The 20,625-nt window shown below is 47.7% G+C and overlaps 1 long non-coding RNA gene across 1 annotated transcript; it reads left to right on the plus strand.

Moving 5' to 3' along the window:
* The first annotated feature begins 15,935 nt into the window (after positions 1–15,935).
* Positions 15,936–20,420, plus strand: LOC113955250. Its single transcript, XR_003530476.1, has 3 exons — positions 15,936–16,222; positions 18,460–18,636; positions 19,832–20,420. It is a non-coding gene; the product is annotated as an uncharacterized LOC113955250 (long non-coding RNA).
* The last annotated feature ends 205 nt before the right edge of the window (positions 20,421–20,625 follow it).

Here is a 20,625-nt window from a genome sequence, read left to right on the forward strand (position 1 = left end):
AGCTGATGGTGAAATAACAAATGGGTGTTGTGGGTCATGCTGAAGGGCTCTTTCTGGCCATGACACTTTTGCCAATGACCCAGCTGATGATACAAAATCGTTGACAGTGGTGTTTGCAGCTGAGAAAAAGATTGCTGGTGTAATGTGCAATGAGGCAGGACACATAATATCACAGTGAGTCACGGAGGTGAAGGTATTTCAGACTTTATTTTGGAAGGAAAAGAAGAGGTTTTAGAGGCTGTAATTTAAAATGAGCTTGGAACCAACGAGCTTATGTCGGTTCAGATCAAGCTGGGTGACGGGGGCAAACCAGGGCCCCAGACTGAGGTTCCCCAAAGAGCAGCTCTGAGAAATTCAAGGCAGTGAAGGTTTTCAAAATGCTTTATTGAATGTTGGAAAATCTCTGAAAATGGGTACCTGGGTGACAGGTGACCTTTAAAGGTCATCCAGTCCAACCCCCCCTGCCATGGGCAGGGACATCTTCAGCTCCATCAGACCCCCATCCAACCTGACCTTGAACATTTCCAGGGATGGGGCAGCCACAGCTTATCTGGACAAGCTGTGCAGTGTTTATCAGCTTCATAGTAAAGAACTTCTTCCTTATATCTGATATAAATCCATCCTCTTTCAGTTTAAAACCATCACCCCCTGTCCTGTTGCAACAGGCCCTGCAGAAAGGTTTGTTCTGCATCTTTCTTTTAGGCCCCCTGAAAGGTAGGAATGATAAATAAATAAAGAAATGCCCCTTTTCTTGCAGCCAAGAGATGCAGGGAAGGATTAGCACAGATCCAATGTAACAAACCCAATCCATGAGTTGTGACCAGGCTCCCTTTCAACCCCTGCTGGTGGAACCCACAAATCAAACCCTCAAAACCTCCAAACAACACAAGTTTTAGCTCCTGATTCCATCAGAGTTGGACTCCAGGACAAGGGTGATTGAGAAGTGCTGAAAGAGGAGCTTCCCAGTGTCCTGGTGCCAGAAGCTTCCCAGTGCCATGATCCCTTGCTCACCCATCCCATCCCTCTGACACCTAAAGTGTGCACACATCACCCCTTACAATAAAGCTATAAAGCCCTGAAATGTATATATATATATATATATGAAATATATGTGCATTTATATATATTTATATACAAAATATAGAAATATATTTTATATATTTATATATAAAATAGAAACTTATATATTCATATATAAAATATATAATATATGTATTTATATATATATAACATTTTTAGATATATACCTGAAATAAGAGACTTATCATCCTTGACATGCTGATTAATCATGGAGCATATGTTTTGTCAGGTTCATTGGGAGCTGAACATCTCCTCCCCAGCAGCCAGAGGGCTTGGCAAAGGTTGGGAACATGCACATGGATGGTTTGTTCCAGGCCCTGAAGGGATTTTAAGCCTTTCTTGTGGGTTCAGAGTGCACGTTTATCCCCCTGCAATATTTAATACCTTGCTGTGGATCCCGAGGAATATCTGCTGCTCCATCATTATAATTAATAATAACACCCCACTGCGGGGAAAACCACTTGTCTAAATGCTCTCAATTGTTAATGACTCAGACCTTAAGGTTTAATTCGTCCTGTTCCCTCCTTGTTAATTAAAGGCACTCAGTCTCTCGTGGTGGCAGCCACAGGATTAAGAGGAGGAGCTTTAGTGCCACCACAGGGAAACTGTGAAGTTATCCCAGCCTGGGACACCCTGGGAACGGGGATGGCTGTGGATGCTTTTATCTGACAGTAAAGATGGAAAACGTGCAACGTGGTGATAAACTCCCTTCCAGAGCTTCTAAAATCCTTTTTTTTTTTTTTTCCACAACCCAGAGATTATGGCCATGGCTGATTTCTGCTCCGATTCCTTGATAGTCAGGAATTATTTATTTTGCAGCTGTCAGGCTGGATTTGCCACATGCGGCGCTTTGCTGTTCTCTCTCTCTCTCTCTCTCTCTTGGATATCCTGGGGTTTTGTAACAGAATTTATGTTCTTTGTGGCTCTCTTAGAAATACAATGAAGCCAAAAACAATTGTGTTTATTACAACTCAGAGGGAAGAGGTTTTTTTTTCTGCTGGGCTCAGGAACTGGTGGGAGGATTTCCAGGCAGAAAAAGGGGTCAAGTGACAAAATACAAAAAAAATCAATACATTTTAAGCACAGGTCATTTATTTGCTGGATCAAAACATGACTTCCCAGATTTAGGAAGAATCCTTCCTGGGATCCACTCAAAATAGCAAAATTAATTTATTTAAGAAGATTACGGTGGAAAGCAAAGTCACCTTCAGTTGACAGCAACTTCTTCCCCCCCCCATATAACCTTATATATTTTTAGTCCTCCAAACCTTGTAGTGGTTTTGTGCAGGAGCCAAATGCTGTGGAGTAATGGAAAGCTTAGTCAATCCCCTCCTGGGAATACATGTAAATAAGGAAGGTTTGGCATGGGGATGAACTGATGACACGTTCCTTGGGCAGTGCACAAAAAAGGGGGGGGGGGGAAAAGCCCCAAATAGTTTTTCTCTGCTTGAAAAAAAATGGTGCTTTCATGTTAGGCTGAAAATATCCTCCTGGTACCTTCCTATCTCCAAAGTAGCTCGGAAATGAAAGCAGCTCTGCAGAAAGGGCTTCTGAGGAGAACTCGTAGCTCTCTGAATTATCCCCCTTGGTCCTGCCTGGATTCGGAGAAAATTTGGAATTTTTTTGCCGGAGAAGTTAAATTTTCCTCAGGGATTTGACCCTCCCTCCCTCTCCTCAGCCCCCTGCTGTCCTGGGAGAACCACAGCCCCCTTCCTCTTTAAAATTAAAAAAAACCCCACCACACAAACTCGATTCAGCCTTTGCCACTTGGAGGATAAAGAGGGATTTAAAATCTCTGCACGTTCCACGAGATGCCACTTCTCCAGTGTTACTTCCCTCCCTGCAGCAATTGCTGCTTAGAATGAACTCAAAACACATTTTATCAGTGGTTAATCCTGTTAGAGCTGAATGATCAAGGGGGTTTCTCTCCTCCACCAGTGCCCACGAAATCCCAGGACGCCGTTATCCTGAGGGGTCTTCACCTTCTCTGTGATACTTTGTAGGAAAACTTAGTGGTCCTCCACATTCAAAAGCTCCAGGCAGGACAAATGGGCAGAGATTTCACCCAAGCCTCACAACTTTATTTCCTTATGAGGGACAGAACACAAAATGATCAATTGTTGCCACTGTTTGCACTGATTTGAGCTGGTCTGAGCACTCACATCTGGAATATTGCTGGTAACTACAGCCAGCCCACAGTTGGCTTTGCTTTGGGTTTATTATCCCATGTAAATAGCTTTGGCTCGAAGAAGACCTTTCTTACTAAAAGCCCAGCCATGATGTGATGCTGTACACCACATTTTGAGTCCATACCAGCCTTCAAAATGTACATTTTTGAGTGGAATCTCAGGAGCACAAAAGTCCTATTCAAGGTTTTTGCAAATCACGTGCACGGCAAACGCAGAGATCCTTGGATAAAACAAGTGTTGGACATCCCCCAGGGGAGATATGGAGAGAACAGGGAGCTCAACAGAGCTGCTGTGATGGAACTGTAGGTGATTGGGAAAGTCAGGATGCTGTTGAAGAGCTTTTTAAATTGACCACATGTCACAAAGGAGGCCTTTCTCTGGACGGGCAGAATCCAGGACAAAAATGGGTAGGATTTTATATTTTTTAACCAGGCTGATGAACTGTTTGACCTTGTAGAATATCCTGAGCTGAAAGGGACCCACGAGGAGCATCCAGTCCAGCTCCTGGGCCTACACAGACACCCCAACAATCCCCCCCTGTCCCTGCGAGCGTTGTACAAACACTCCTTGAGCTCTGGCAGCCTTGGTGGTGTGACCATTCCCTGGGGAGCCTGTTCAATGCCCAAGAGGCACAAAGTGCCAAAAGGAGGGAGGGAAAAAAACTTAAAAAGCCTCCCTGGGCTCCTCCAGAGTGAGAGGCTGGTGGATTTTCAGGATTAAGGCAGGGTGAGTTATGCTGTGCCCAAGGTTTTGGGACGCTCATGTGAGGGAAGGCTTTGCTGGCTGCTCATGTATGAACTGCCTGCAGCTAAATGGGGCCTCCAGCCCCTCCAACCCCCAGTCCCACTGTCCCACCACATCCCCACATCCCCCACATCCCAGCAGATGGTGGTTTTGGGGGGGCTACAACAAAGTACTCACATGTGGCAAGGGAGGACAGACGGAAACCCACCTACAACCCCAGACCCAAGGGTGAGACAAACCAGCTTCTCTCTTCTAACCCCCCGATTCCTGTGCCTCTATTTGGCAAGTCCTGCCCCATCTGGCATCTTGCTGCTCCCACGGTGCATTCCTGGCACTCCTGTGTCCTCAGTGTGCCCTGGAAAGCAGGTGTTGCCATCAAAGAACCCCATTAAAGCCCCCAGGGTTCGAGCATCCACAGTCATCCCAGCCCTGGGAATGCGTTTTGTGCAGCTGTTTGGGTTTGTTGCAGGGTGGGAAAGAGGTTGAGGAGAAAGGAGGATTTATGGAAGGGGGTTTGGGGCACAAAGGGGAAGTGTGGAGAATTGGAGAGCGCAGCAAAGCACGTGCATGTGTGTGTGAGAGGGTTCAGGAGGGAGCTGCAGCCATCCCAATGAACTGGGGAGGTGATCCCAGCAGCTCCCATGATGGGAGGAAGACACCACGGTGCCTTCAAACACTGCAGCCTCTTCCTCTATTTCTCTGGGAATGCCTGTGACAGGACATGCTGCAAAATGGTCAGGGCTGTCCAGCACGGGCATCTGGGAGGGGGAGGGAGGTTGTGAAACCTCTGTGTGAACTGCTCCATGGGCTCACCTGATGCACCCTGAGTCCTGTGTCCACTTCTGGGCCCCTCACAACAAGAAGGACATGGAGGGGCTGGAGCGTGTCCAGGAAGGTGAACAGAACTGGGGAAGGGTCTGGAGCAGCAGGAGCAGCTGAGGGAGCTGGAGGAGCTCAGCCTGGAGAAAAGGAGGCTCAGGAGGGGACCTTCTTGCTCCCTACAACTGCCTGAAAAGAGATTGTGGCAAGGAGGGTGTTGGTCTCTTCTCCTGGGCAACAAACGGCAGGATGAGAGGAAACTGCCTCAAGCTGCACCAGGGGAGGTTCAGGTTGGACATCAGGAAGAATTTCAACATGGAAAAAGGGCTGTCTGGCTTTGGAAGAGGCTGCCCAGGGAGGTGGTGGAGTCCCCATCCCTGGAGATGTCCAAGGAACTGGACTGGACGTGGCACTCAGTGATGAGGTGGGGATTGGGCACAGGACAGACTCCATGACCTTGGAGGTCTTTTCCAACCTTAGTAATTCCATGATTCCATGATTTTGTGACTCTGGCTGATGAGAAGGGGAACTAGGACATGACAATTTGGTGGTAAGTTTGTCCACCTACCCCGGACCAAGGATAGATGCAGCCTTGGAGGAGATTTGGGTGCCATGCAGGGATGCTGAAGGTACAGAGCAGGACAGTTCAGGTCCTGTGTGAGGTTGCCAGAGGAGGAAACGCTCCTGAGGAAAGGGAAAACACTCCATGTCTTAAATGAGTTCCCTGTGCTCTAGTTTGCTTTGCCACTGTGGCCCCAGGCTCCTGGAATTGTGGGATTCCCCAGGGCACAAGATGCTGATGGAGGAAGGACAGGATTAGTCTCACTACCATCCCACAATTCTCCCCAGGCCTCTTCTGCATCCAGCTCATTCTCTCCACTGTAAATATTCTCAGGGAAAGGAAAAATGTCCTTCTCTAGGACAAACTCTCCCCTTGCAATACAGCAAAGAGCTGCAGGGCAGGAAATCCATGGGAAGAGCTGGGTGCTGTTGTGCCTGTAGGGAGCTCAGAGTGCCCAAGGGACAACCAACAGCTACTCATAATTTTTGGGATTTGCTGAGCATGCCTTCCCCTTCTGAGGGTTGGCAGCAGCACAGAGTGGAGACTGCAGTTTTCCTCTGGAAGTTCAGAGCAAGGTTTTGCCATGGAAGGATGAAAAGTAAAAATTTCCCCGTGGAATGCACATCCCAGCTTGGAAATGCCTTCGAACTGTTTTATTCTGATAGTGTCACTAGCAGATAGATCCTCATCTGATAATACTGGTGTCAAATGAGTGTGATAAAGCCCAGAAACGAGTAACTTCCAAGCAGGGGTTGCCCCTCATTTCGTTTTACAGGGACAAACACTTCCAGGGAAAAGCCATCCTTTTCGATTTCCCTCCCCACAACAAACACCCATAACACAGAGTTAATGATCCCTGTGGGTCCCCTCCAACTCAGACAATTCTGTGACTCTGCAACATTTCCTCTGAAAGTGATGAACCCAACCCATTCCCAAATGGAAACCACTTCAGCAAACACCCTTTCAGGCATCTTTTACTAAGAAGCCCAATGAGCCAACTCAGCTCCATCCCCTGTAGCCCCTGGTGCTCAAACACACGGCTGGAGAGGTCCCAGCTCTGGGTAATTAGGAAAACATGCCCTGGAATTGAGCCCAGGGAAAACAAACATGTGCTCCTTAAGTGCATTGCCATCAATTAAGGTAAAACTCCCTTTTCTTGGTTTTTCCACATTTCTGCTTCCCAGTGTTATGGCCTGGAGGCAGGAAGGTGTTGCTGAGGCAGCCATGGTTTTTTCAGCAAGTTGAAAGCTGTTATTTTACACACAAAGATTTTATACATGAAGAAGTTTGTGGTCCAGGAAAAGCAGAGAGGTGGATGAAGATAGAAGTGGAAATAAACCCCACCAACGTTTTGGCCATGGGAGAATATTGTTTAGAGCATTTAAGAGAAACAATCAAAGGCAAGAACTGGGATCTTTAGGCATTCCATCAATTCCTGGACCTCTAGATCAGGTAGCTGGCAGGACCAGCCCTTTTAGAGGATGGTCCTCTGGTCCACTGGTCCTCTCCTGATTTACCAGCAGTGCTGATGTGCACTCAGAGATACCTGGACAATGAAACAACTGTGACAAAATCCTCCTTCCCAAACTCCAGGCCAGATGGTAGAGACAGTGGGACTGGTGTCTGTTGACTTCTTCTCCCACTGGTTGGAAGTGGGTGTCTGGAGAATTGACATTGGACCAGTCTTGGATGCAGTTTGGTGTCCCGGCTCAGGTCCCTTCTCAAAAGGGACCTTGAGAAGTTGGGCAGAGTGTGTGTCCAAGTGGGAAGAAGACTAATCCATTTAGACAGCACATGGTAAAATGGGATGAGTTATTTAAGAAGGGGCAGGACTAAGAGGAAAGGCAAAGATCAGCTCCCTGTAGTTAAGAGGTTGTGATGTGTAGGATTCACTGGATACACTTGCTACCCACTAAGGATTAGGAACTTTGTTTTGTGGTTAGGAAGCACTAGAGGCTGGAAAAAGGCTTGGAACTTGCTGTGAGTATTTCAGTCCCTTTCTGGGAGCAGAGGTCAGAAATTGGTTTGAAGAAAACCTACAAAGAAAAGTCTAAGAATGGGTCCTGCTTCTGAGCAGATGCTGGAGGTCTTTCTTGCAGCTCTACAGATCTCTGGTGGTGAGAACAAGTGTCTTATGAGCTCTCCATAAGATCACCTGTCTTCCCTAAAGCTGTGTCTTTCCTTCTGCCCCGTTTCCTTTCCAGTCATGTGCAGTTCATATAAGCCCACGGGATCATGTTGGAATCATGGAATCCCAGAATGGTTTGGGTTGGGAGGGATCTTAAAGGCCATCCAGTTCCAACTCCCTGCCATGGGCAGGGGCACCTCCCACTATCCCAGGTTGCTCCAAGCCCTGTCCAGTTTTGTCCATCTTCAGACCCGTGGCAGACGTTCTGCCCTTAGGATGGTGTTGCTCTCCACAGTCCTTCATAGGATCATTTAGATTGGGAAAGACCTGTAGGGTCATGGATTGACTGATGTCTCTGCCCTGCTCTTGTTTTTGGCTTTTGTGGAGACTTCCAGCTTTTCCAGCTGGAACAACAGACTCACCCCATTGGTAACCAAGCCTTTCACACGATGCTGGTATTGAGTGACCCCAGGCTGTGGAGTGAAAATTCCGGGATAAACTCCTCTGGCGCTCAGCTGAAAGAGGAGCATCTCCATCCCAGCAAGAAACCAGAGTGAACAGATGCCTCTTTGGAGCTGTCCAGATGGCTGAGTGGCTGCAAAAAGGCATGAGAAAGATCATAGCCCATGGCAGCTTCCAAGTGGCCAAACTGATCTGGAGTGAGCAATGACCTTCATAAACTTCCTGGATGAAAAACACATCCTTGCAGCAGCAGGAGGAGGAGGAAGACGACGGTGAGGAATGCCTTCCTCTGAATCTCTCATGGCACAGATATTTCAGCTGTGCAAACATTTTGAAGGGAGACCAGCGCGCATCAGTTCTCACCGCTGGAAAATCCGCTTTTCCACCCTGATTTTTTGCTTTCCAGGCAGCCTGCCAACGAGGACCTAATCATGTTAGAGGAAAAGCACTTCCTTGGGATGGAGGCAGACATTGGAAGTAAAGGAGAATGTGGGCTGATCTCACTAAGAGAGGTGAGGAAAAACCCCGCCAGAAGTAAGACTTGTGAAGCTCCTCACTGCAGGAATGGCATCTTGGGTGTCCAAATGTTTATTGGATTGAGGAAAAATGGATCTGGAGACATTTAGGGATGAGTGGGATGTCTGGAAGTCCTGATTCTAACCTGCTCAAAGCAGGACTGTCCCTGGGGTTGGATCACGTTCATAAGGGCTTTGTCTGTCTCAGTCTTCAGAACCTCAAGGATGGAGGTGCCACCACCTTTCTTATCCAAGTCCTCTCCACATCCACAGCCCTGTGTAGCTGTTTCTCCCATTAGGTGATAAATGTTTTGTTGTCTGTTGTATGTTTTAAATTCTTCTACATAAGCTGTTCTTCATTAAAAAGTAATTCCAAGTTGTTTTCTCTGGAAGCTTTCGGATATAAGCTTTCTTTGATGTAAAGCAGCATTTTAAGAAGAAATCTTTCCCTGTGAGGGTGGGGAGGCCCTGGCACAAGTTGCCCAGAGAAGTTGTGGCTGTCCCTGGATCCCTGGAAGTGTTCAAGACCAGGTTGGACAGGGCTTGGAGCAACCTGGTACAATGGAAGGTGTCCCTGCCCACGGCAAGGGGATGGAACTGGATGGGCTTTAAGGTCCCTTCCAACCCAAACCATTCTGTGATTCTCTGATTTCAGTGAAAGTTGTCCAGCCAATCCCCTGTGTGGAATCTCATCCTGATGGTCCATGTGCCACTTATCTCCAGTGACATTCATGTGACTGATTCAGCTTTTCAGGAGAGAAAGGACTGGTTACCACACTGAAATTAAGTTGGTTTCTGTGAGGGGCTCTTGACTATCAGAGTGAAGGGGCAGATAAAGCTGTTCCCTGGAAAACGTCAAATGTTGGGTTGTTTTTTTTTTTGCTGGCCTCCTAATCCAAGCAAGGACAGGTTTCACGATGACAAGTTAGGATTCTTACTACCAAGAGGTTCTTGGAATAGAAAAGAGAGGGCTGTGCTTTGTCAGAGAGGAGGGAAGAACCCCTGAAGGTCTGGGCTTGCACAGCTTGTCCCTTGGAAGAGAAGCTCCTGGGTGAGTCTTATCGGATGTGAGAGGATTTGTCCTACTGCTGCACTTGAAAAACAGATGGAAAAACCTTCATCTGGTCACTCCTATTTTAAATTATGCATCCTCCATCTGCTGCCTCGAGCACAGACGTGCTCACAGTAACTGCTGAGTTCCTAAAATAACCTGAGACTCGTGGAGAGGCTTTTACACATCCCTGGTTTGCCCAGTCCAGGCTGTCTCAGCTTCTCCCTCTTGCTGATGTCCCTGCAGGTGAAGGTTTGATGTCTCCTGGTCCAGGTTTGACCAGGCAGGCCAAGATGCCATCATGCCAATGGAAACTGCTCCCTCTTTCAACACACTGGTAGGAATTTTGCCCTGAGAGACCTCACCTGCATGGGAAAGGTCTCCATGACACCTGAAAACCTCCCTGAAGCACCAGAAGGCAAACTTGAGCCCTGGACTGACCTGAAATTTGGAAAGCTCTAACCCTTGGATCACAGAACTCCTCATGACAGGTCTTGGCACCCTCAGGAGACCATTGCAGCCCCACTTGGTTTCCCACCAGCTCAGAGCAGAGCCAGGGCTTGGTTGCTCAGGTCACTCCCATCCCTACCAGACGTACCCCACCACACTGCACATGTTTAATTCTCTGCCTCTTTCCTCTGACTCCAAATCAATTCTGTCAGCTCCTTAATTATTTTAATTTTTCTCCATTCTCCAAATCCCTCCAATATGTTTTATATATAGGGTACAGGCTTAAAAAAGAAAGCTACCGCTGCGCCCTTGCCTCTGAAATATTACCAGAGAAATGTGTGTATTTCATCTCTGCCTTTCATTTTTCCAGACATTTTCAGCTTTGAAGAAGGCTGGAACAGTAATAGACTGATGGCCACACTCCAGCTCTATTGATTAACAGTGAGTGGTCAAGCTCTTCAGCACCTGAAAATACATCCAGAAACGGGGATGGGTGAATGATTGCATTTTCCCGCAGGTGGAAGGAGAGGGGGAAGGATAAAACCTACAACCAGGAGTTGAAAAGACCTGCCTGCCCCATGTGCAAATCCCCATTGGTGGGAAGTCCTGATGTGGGGGAGAACCACTGATTGTTCCAGTGGCTCAGCACAGCACAGGGCTAAATCATTTATAAATACTGCGGCTCCAAATTGCCTCTATTTAACAAGAGCACAGCGGAGAAGGGAAGCAAGTGGAACAGTCTTCTGCAGTTTTAAGCAGTGCTGAGAATAGAATTCTCTTCCCAGCCATTACAGTCCTCACCACTGGCACCATTTTCAGTGCATTTTAGGGAAAAAAGGCAAAAAGTCCTGGAGACAAAGGAAGCACTGCAGGCTGCAGGATTTGAAGAAGCACAAGGGCTGTCAAGAGGTTGTGCTGGTGGACAGTGGGACAGAGGCCACATCTGTGCCTTCAAATTTCTCACAGGATTCCTCTTTACACCCTTGGAAGTTCCTGGAACTGCTGGGCTGCTCCCTAACAAGACCACAGGGTCGTAATAACAGGGCATCACAGGGGAGTTCAGGTTGGAAGGGACTTCAGGAGGTCTCTGGTCCAACCTGCTGCTCAAAGAAGGGTCAGCTTGTGGCTGGACCGGGTCACACAGGGCTGTGTCCAGTCTGACAACTCTTGAAAACATCCAAGGTTGGAGGTGGAACAAGTTGTCTGGGCAATGTGTTCCATTTCTTGGCTGTCCTTATGCGGGCAATGTGTTTCCTCCAATACCAAGTCTTGGATTTTCCTTCTTAAACTCCAAAGGCATCACTGGTGGGTAGGAATGGAAAAGGAATTCCACCAAAGCTGGACTTTTCAGAGTAAGACAAACTTGGTAATGCTGTACTTTTCCAAGAAATAGGCAGGTTTGGGGTGGGATAACAGTCTGTGGGTTCCTCCAAACCTGAGGCAAGGAAGAGGAGCAGGATGCAGAGTGGAGATCTCACTTTCAGATTCCACAGCCACGTGGCTCCGTTTCTCCACCTCACTCATCGTCTGGGAGAGGCGTGAGTTTGCATCAAACATCAAAGAATCCATTTTGCCTTCGAAAGGATGGGGAATGTTTTTGAAATCCTGACTTCTCCTGGGATGGGAAACCATTTGATTCCCACTATTTGAATTCAAGTCCTGTCCCAAGACTGAGGAACACCTGAGGGCAGATACCTTGGGTGACGATGAGCAACAGGTCACTCCGGCTTGCAAGATGAGTCAGTGAGGAGAGTTTGCAGCTGCACCTGATGCAAGAGTTTGGGGCTGGGGAGTGTTTCTGAACTGTCTTTAAACTGAACATCCAATAAAAGTTTTCCCTTGTAATTTAGTTGCTGCAGCACCAACCTCCAAGGCCATTCAGGGCATTCCAAAGCTGCCGTTTCCGATCCCGAAGCAGGTTAACACCGAGTGGCTCTTGCCTTGCAGGAATAGATCATGAAACTCAAATGCTGACAGGATTAATGCTCTGTAAAAAGGCTCCAGCCCTTCAGCGAGGCCGGGTGTTCTTTTCACACATCAGCTTTACGAGCCCCCTGCGTGGTTGGTTTTGGAAGAATCAGAAATCCTTCAATGGAAAGATGTTTAGTGAAGAAAAATAGCAGCAGCAACAACAACAAAATGAATGAGCAACTGTGGAAAGTGAAGGAAGTGTTTTTATCTGCAGATATGCTTCAGTCAATAGCTGGGTGAGAGGTACTAATTTTAACACACCTTGGAAAGCTGGGAAGTTCAAAGGAAAATGGAGCTTTGGGTACAATAAACTAAAGGAGGTTACTCTGATATACATGTCCAGGCAACTGAAGTGCTACAAGAAGACAGGGGGGTAAAGGCAGGTTCTTCTTCCTTCTACTTATCTTTTAATAGAATGAGATTTATGTTATATTACTGCCATTACATTCAAGAGACTTTGCCGAGGGGGTTTCATCTGTTCTGCAGAGATCCAACCCACCATTTCAAGCTGTAACATTTCCCAAAGGCTTTTTGCGGTAGGAACAATGCAATTCCTTGGAGAGCAGGGACCTGGGCATCCTTGTGACAGAGAGAGACGTTCAGTTCTGACCCCAGTCTCACCTTGCTCCTCCTCAAGCCTGTGTTTGCACATCTCTTTTCTTTCTGCGCGTTTGAATTTAATAAATATGGGTTTTTTTAAAGAACTGTTAAGGGACTATTTATTGAATAGCGACAAATCTGTCCAAGTAGCTTTCCTAATGAAAAAACAGATTATTTTTGTTGATATTGACAGCTACAGAAATCAGTATCTGCCATAGATCTGCATCATCTGTTTTGACTCTACACTCCCCAGGAGAGCATCTGCTCATTTCCCACATGTACTGATGCCACATTGTGATCAGGAACTTAAAATACTTGCATGGGGTAACTCTCCCTGGCTCATTTCTGCCCATTGATTTCCACATGAGTGGCTCAAAACCCTTGGGAATTCCTCGTGATGGATCCATGACTCGGATCATATTAAAAAAGATTCAGGGTAAGTAATAAGTAGCAATAAACTATGGCCATGCAGCTTTAACATCAGCAGTTGAGAAGCATCCCAGAGTACAATCTCATTGATTTTAGTGGAATTATGTCATGCACTAATTTGAGCCAAAACCATGAGATATATTTCAGCGCTCCTGAAAACCCTTTTGGAATTTATTCTCCGGTGGAGGTTCCATTAAAATTAAAAAAAGACGCCAAATTTAACCATTGATCAGGAGATATTGTAACGCATCCGAGACGGGAGATTACATAAGACCTCGCAGGAGATTGACCTTTGGATGTGTGGCAGAGAGAAAAGAGGGAACAATTAAAGAGTTATTTGCCGAGAGCACCCAGGGGCACTAAAATCCCTGCCTGACAGCGGGCTCGGGCTGTTGCTGTGCCCTTTCTATTCAGCTGAGAAAGACTCGTGAAAGAAACTCCTCTCAAGAAATAGATACGATATTTTTTGCAGCCGGTGACAGGAGAGCTCTGACGAATCTGAGATCAGCTCACTTGGAGGGAACAAAGGCTGCCAGAGTGAGTCGAGTTCACTCCCCAGTAGCCATGACAACACTTTGAAGAACTCACAGTATAGGGAAGAAGTGAGGGAAATAAATAGTGATTGGCGACTCAAAGCGATCCATTATTGGTGCTCCGTTATCTCTGAGCACCTGGACAGCTCCGAAGTTAAGAAGCCAATGCTTTGTGGCTCCCTGGAGAGCAGGCAGGGTGTGGCTTATCCCAGGGAAAGGACGCAGAGGGACCTGCGGCCAGAGCCCAGAATGCTACAGACTCATCATGTGTGTCCTTGGAAAGCAGGGGAAGGATTTAGGACCAGTTCCCTCCAGCTCTTCACTTAGGTATTTCTGGGAGACATTGCACTCCATCAGAAGAACAAAAAAGGAGCAAAATGGTCATCCTGAAACGTGTAGAGTCCAGGAGTAAGTCTGAAGTGGTGCAGGAGGTGATTTAAGCAGAGCAGTCAGACTTAACAGTGAGAGATGGGATGTTCTTCGTGCTCCATCCTGCTGGCCCCTTGTCCAGCCCAGTCATGGTTACAAACAGCTGGAGGACAGGAATATCCCAAATACCTGGAACTACCTGCTGAATGGAAGTGTATCCTGGCAAGTGCTTGCCTTGCAAGTCACATCTGCTCTTTGAAAGTCTATTTCCCTTCTTTCCATTCCCCCAGGGAAGTTTGCTAGAATTTTATTAGGGTTTTTTCTTATTTTATTTTTTTTCCCCTTCATCTTTTTGGATGTAATAGCTGCCCTCCAGCTATATCTCTTTTTTGCTTCTCATCCAGACAGCTTCTGCCACTGCTAATATCCATCTGGACTGTGGGAAACCAAAGCCCACACTGGACAGTAATGTGTCAGTAGAAGCTTCAGAGTCTTCACAGCAGAGGGAAAAGGGATTAGGATTGATAGTTGCTGTGCCCAGGCTTCTTTTGCAACTCCTCAAGTGGGGTCAACAGGGCAGGAGACAGGTTAATGTCCCCTGTGCTGTCCTGGAAATGTGTCTCATCCCAGCCAGAGGCTCAGGCCATCATTCTCCTCTGTCCAATTTCATTAAAGAAATGAAAAGAGTGACAAGCGTGGGATTCATGGGGAGCTCAGTGACACAACGACCTGTTCCTCAGGAGGGAGCTGAAGACATCCATAAGTAATCCAGAGGCTCCTGAGAGCCTCCTCAGATGACAAGGTTCAGGGAGGCCTGGGGGCTGAGCCCTGCTCCACAGAGGGAAGAGATTTCAACCCTCAGGAGCGGGATTCACCCAGTGGGTGAAACCACAGACAAGCAGCGAGTGCCTGAGCACATCCCGAGGGAGCCAGAGCTGTTTGCCCACGGCAAACAGGGATTGCGGGTGTGACAACACCGCAGGGAGGGCGGGAGAGGTGAGAAAGCAGGAGAACTACCCTGGAGCACCTCAAATCTTGCTTCTCCCTGCACATTTGCACGGCTCCTGTGGGCAGTGGGCACCCAGCTCCTGTCCCTGCTCTCCTACCAGGAGGGAAATCGTCCGTGCCAACCCACTCCCACGGGCTTTGCGTTTACTCCAGCAGCCCATCCTGGTGTCCTGAGTTTTGGGAGTAGAGTAGAATGCCAACACACACTGGTAAATGCCTCCTCTGCCTGCATTCCACCTCCCTCTCGCATTTTCTGGCATCTCAGACACCCAAAGTTGACCTGAACCCCCAAACTCTGGAGGTCACAAGCACGACACCACCCCACAAAATTCTCATCTCCTCTGCCCTGCCTCAGGGCAGCCCTGGAACCTCCTTTCTCTGCTCTGAAAACTCTCCAGATATAACTGGAAATTCTGTGGACATAAACTGTATTTATTATTATATTGATCTAAACTGTGAAATTTTCTCTAATTCTGAAATATTTGCTACTACTGGCAAGCAAACAACCCCCACCTCTCCTGAGAAGCCAGCAAAGTTGGTTGTGCATGGGGGTGACTCTCATCACCACGTCAGGAACTAAGGGCAGGATTGTTGCCTTTGACTGTGGAAGAATCTGTGATCTCACCAAGGAGTGTCATTCCAGGTGGAATCAACTTTCCAGACTCACCCACAAACAAAAAATACAAGCTTTCCATCAGACCAATGAAAAATTCTTTTGCTTCATTCAAATTAAAAGTTTCATTTAGATTTCAGCCTTTTAATAATTTGCTTTTTGATCTTGTAGAAAAAAAAACGGGGTGAGATCTCCAGCTTGCAGGTCTGTGGGGTTCAGCACAATAATATCCAGCAAAAAGAAAATAACCTATTAAAAGACAGATGCCCTATTAAAGGGCAGGAATAGTTACAGGCTTTGTAAAAGTCAAACACCTTCAGAACTCGTTGTTTTCCAAGAAGTGGTGATTAATAGCTATTATGAGCACCGCTGGAAGCGTGGCTATGTCACACAGGCAGGGAAGGAAGCAGAGAGCGTGACTTTAGGGTTGGTGAAGCCCCAGGCACATTCTGGGTACCCCTCAGGTCCATTATACCAACCACCAGCACTTGGAAGTTCTGCTGAAAGTCAAACTTTCAGCAGATCCTCCTGAGGCGCTGGGGCTGCAAATGCTTCAAGATGAATTGCTTGGTCACAATGGAAAGCTGTCACTATGCACCTCTGGACAACCAAGAGGCTGGTGGGATGGCCTGACCTGCTCTCCAGCTCCACTGGTGGCACAGCCATGACCTCCAGTGACCATCAGAGACACCTCAGCAGGTAGCTCAAAAGTAGATGTCAACATACAGACCTGTCTAAAAGGAAGGTATTTTCAGCTTGAGGTGTCTGCCAGTCATTCACACCTTGGCAGCCCTGAGAAAGAGATCACAGAATCAAGGAATAGTTTGGGTTGGAAGGGACCTTTAAAGTCCATCCACACCCCCTGGAGTGAACAGGGACATCTTCAATAAGATGATGTTGCTCAGACCCCAGTCCAACCTGGCCTTGAATGTGTCCAGGGATTCTGCATTTCATAGAGTCATTAATGTTGGAAAAGCCCTCCGAGATCATCCAGTCCAAACCTTAGCCCAGCATTGCCAAGGCCACCACTAACCCATGTCCCCAAGTGCCACATCCACATGGTTTTTAAATCCCTCCAGGGATGGGGACTCCACCACTGCTCTTTGCAGCCTCTTCCAACAGTTGACAACATTTTGGTGAAGAAATTTTCCCTAATATCCAACCTAAACCTCCCAACAGCTGTCACTTCCAACCTCAAACGTCTCCAATCCTTTTGGGATATCTTTTTTTTTTTTCTTTCTACTGGAAAAATAACATAACAGCGAAGCTGTAGAAACTCAGCTGCTTCAGAAACCGTAACCCATCCACAATTCACAGTCTGTGGATTGGGAAACCCAATCTCTTTAAAGAAAATACTCCCAAGTCCCTGAAATCCCTCCCTGCGCCCGGGGCTTTGCAAACCTCCACTTACTCTTGGCACCCGTCCCCGGATTGTGTCACTCGCCAGCTTAGTTAAGAAGTTGATTTGAATATTGTTTTATCACACTGTGCTTTGCAGACAGCATTGAGTCAGCTCAAAACCAGCTCAGTGTGTACTGGCTCCCAGTTAATTATAGTCATAAAACATAATTTACTCCGGTGAAAGGAAATACTTGGAATCCGGAGGGCTCTTTGCTGCAGACGCCGGTTCCTGCGCAGGGTTTTGTTTTCCCCCGTTATCGCGCGGGGCACGAGGCAGCAGGGAGAGTTTTCTGGCTGTGGGATTAGAGATTGTTAAAGAGCGTGTCCAGACGTCCCCCAGTGCACGGGAGATCACAGGGAGGATGTTTTGCAGACGGTTTATTTTCCAACGAGCATTAATACAAACCTTGGGAAAGAAAGGAGGAAACCGTAGCCTTGTAAATAATTGCCCGTCTCTTGCTTGGGGTTTCTTTGTACCTGTCCTCCCTTCAGCAGGGTCCCTAAAGAAATGGCTTGGTGTTTCCTCCCATTTCAGCTCTCCAGGCAGCAGATAGTCATGGTTTTAATGCCCTATTTGAGGATTTGTTTTCCCAAAAGCCATATGCTTGTAGTGTACCCTCCTTTTTCAAACCACTCACAGGGCAAGGAGCTGCATCCTGGTCTTTGTCCCTTCCTCAACGTGGCAGAAAAAGTTATTTCCATCATAGAGACTGGACCACCTCTTGAACCTACCTAATAAATCCATCCCATGAAACAAATCCATGGCAGTAAACACCTGATGGTGAAGGGAGGCAAGAGGTGATGGGCGCCTTCCTCTCTGTAGATGTGGCTCATGGCCACATCATGGGCACATCCCAGAGCTATTCTGGGAGTATTTGCATGTGTCAGAGCTTCTCTCCCATTGTCCAGGAGAGGATTTATGGCCACAGACCAGGTCTGAGGTTTCCACAAGAGGCTCAGGGTTGCAGGACTCAGCATTTCCTTACTGAGAGGTTGCCTTGGCCGAGTGCCCAACCCCAGAGAGGCAGCTGGGGAGGGAGCGTGGCTGAGGGCAGATGGTGGAGCTGCAGCAACAGCAACCCACCCTCTCCTTCAAGCTGTCAGGAGTGCTTAAAATCGGTGGGAGAAGAGCAGGCACAAGCTGGAATATCCAGGGAAGCTCCACTGGGAACAGCTATTGCTGGTGAGCCCTGGTGGGGCTAATCTTGAAGGGGGACACTTTGTTCCTCACAGGATTTGAGGCATTTGGGAAGGGCAAGAGCAAGGGGGAAATGCTTTGCACATACTCAAATTCTCTGCCCTCATCTCCTGCTCCTCACTGGTGGATGGAAAAGCATCTTGTCAGCCAGGTCTTTTAGCAGCTCTGGCACAAAATTTAAGTGCTTTCATGTTTCTTCCAACCAGAGGGAGTCAAGTGGAGGATATGTTTTAGTTTGTCTGGGCAGATGCTCCCCTTGAGAGAGGCATCACACTGTAATAGTGAACTTGATCCTATCTAGATGTTTTTCTGGGTTCCCTCCCTGGTTTTTCTCCAGCACTGGTGAGAGGGACAGCAGCTCCTCTGGGCCTGTCTAATAGATGGATACTGCACAGAAATGAGAGCTGGTCTGAATTCCAGCCTCCTGATTCCCTCCCTTCAAAGCCCTGTCTGTGCTGAAGAATGGAGGTGGCAAATCTTGGCCAGACCCAAAGGAGGGCATGGAGGGGGTTTGGTGAGTCTGTGAGCCCTGACACAGCTGTGCATTCCCTGGTCCTGCCACCAGATCCCTTTCTGCCCCGAATTCCTCGTTATCGGAGTATTAATTGTACAGTAAGAAAAGACTCAAGTGTTTGTACCACGGGCTGATCCCTCAGCATGGGCAGCAGGGCAGGGGAGGTTTCTGCCCCTCTGCCCCCTCAGGTGAGACCCCCCTGCAGAGCTGACTCCAGCCCTGGGATCCCAGCACAGGAAGGACATGGAGCTGCTGGACTGAGTCCAAAACAGGGCCACCAAGCTGATTAAGGGGATGGAGCAGCTCTGCTGTGAGGAAAGGCTGAGAGAATTGGGATCGTTCAGCCTGGAGAAGAGAAGGCTTTGGGGTGACATAACTATGACCTTCCAGTAACTGAGGGAGCTGACAAGAAAGATGGAGAGAGACTATTTACAAGGGCCTGGAGTGACAGGACAAGGGGAAATGGCTTCAAACTGACAGAGAGTAGGTTTATATGAGATATTGGGAAGAAATTCCTGGCTGTGAGGGTGGTGAGGCCCTGGCAGAGGTTGCCCAGAGAAGCTGTGGCTGCCCCATCCCTGGAAGTGTCCAAGGCCACGTTGGAGCAACCTGTTCTAGTGGAAAGTGTCCCTGTCCATGGCAGGAGGTGGGGCTGGATGGTCTTTAAGGTCCCTTCCAAGCCAGGCCATTGTTTGATTTTGTGATTCCATGAATTAAAGTGCCCAAATCTGACAAGAGTCAAACTTTCTGGGGAAACTGAGGCAGTGGATGCACCAGGGACATGACTCCAAACCCCAGCAATCCCTTAAGAGGTCCCAAAGAGAAACCAGCACCTCTGGCTCCTGCAAGCACTGCCAGCCAGCCACCCTCTTTAGGTTTTATTGAAGTGACCAGGAATATGGTCCTCTTCTTCCTCACCAGCACGTGCGGGACCAGCAGGGAAATAAAAGCTCTCAAAAGAGCAAAGCCCATCACATTTGGTGTTTTATCAGGATTCCACTTCTCTTTTTTAATGCACTGTGAGGAGATGGGAAGCACTGCTCCAGGTCTGGGCAGAAAGGACCAGGAAGGGAAAGAGAAGCCCCACAAGCCTTGGAGGCACAGAACCAGGGAAGCTACAGAAGCGGAAAAAAAATAAACAAACAGGGGGAAAAAAAGCAAAAACACCTTAAAATGTTGTTTGTTTATCTCACAGTCGCTTATTTTGCTGCAGAGGAGTTTGAAGTTCTCCGTTTCCTGGGTGTGCTACAGGAGCAGCAGAGTTGAGACACAGGCTTTTAATGAAGTTTATGTAAATTTGGTGGTGTTTATACTTAGCAGAACAGATTTAGGAGTACTAATAAAGCAGCAGATGAGGCGTAGAAAAGAGTGAAGTTCTCCACCACTGTTATTTTTTACCTTCCTCCCACCATTCCCAACGAAAAGAGTCTGTTTCTGTTGCCAGTTTCTCTTCAAAACAAGTGCTTTTGAAAGCCCATTTATCCCCAAGTGCTGCTGAAGCATCTCCCAAGGTGCAGTTCAGTTGTGTCCCGTTGCCTTTCTTCCATGAGCAGCCGGGGGCAATTCAGTCCATGTTTGCTTTTCCCTTAAAGGGAGTGAATTTTTCCCAACTCCACTGGTGGGTCTTTGTTCACTACCATGGGATCACTGAGGCAGGAAAAAGCAAAGCCAGGATTTTCATTAGGGGTGGTCAGAGTGAAGCTGGAGCAGCCTTTTCCTTGGGAAGAAGGTGAGGGTTCATTCTGGGTTTGGATGCTGAGGAAGAGCAGGATGAGTCTCATCCCTGTGGGTGGAGGAGGAGGCAGAGCTGGCACTTCCCAGTGATGGGTGGTGGCTGATCCTGTGCTTGTGGCTACAGGGAGAAGAGCAGGGGCCACCAACCACGTGGTCATTATCTCTGTGCCCTGAGAAAGCAACAAGTCCATCTTCAGAGACCGTGGTGGAACAAGAGTTGAGAAGTAGAAAAATTCATGGATTCCAAGTTAGGAC

Source organism: Corapipo altera, unplaced genomic scaffold (genome assembly GCF_003945725.1).
Source record: "Corapipo altera isolate COAL_440 unplaced genomic scaffold, ASM394572v1 295, whole genome shotgun sequence".
Classification (NCBI taxonomy): Eukaryota; Metazoa; Chordata; class Aves; order Passeriformes; family Pipridae; genus Corapipo; species Corapipo altera.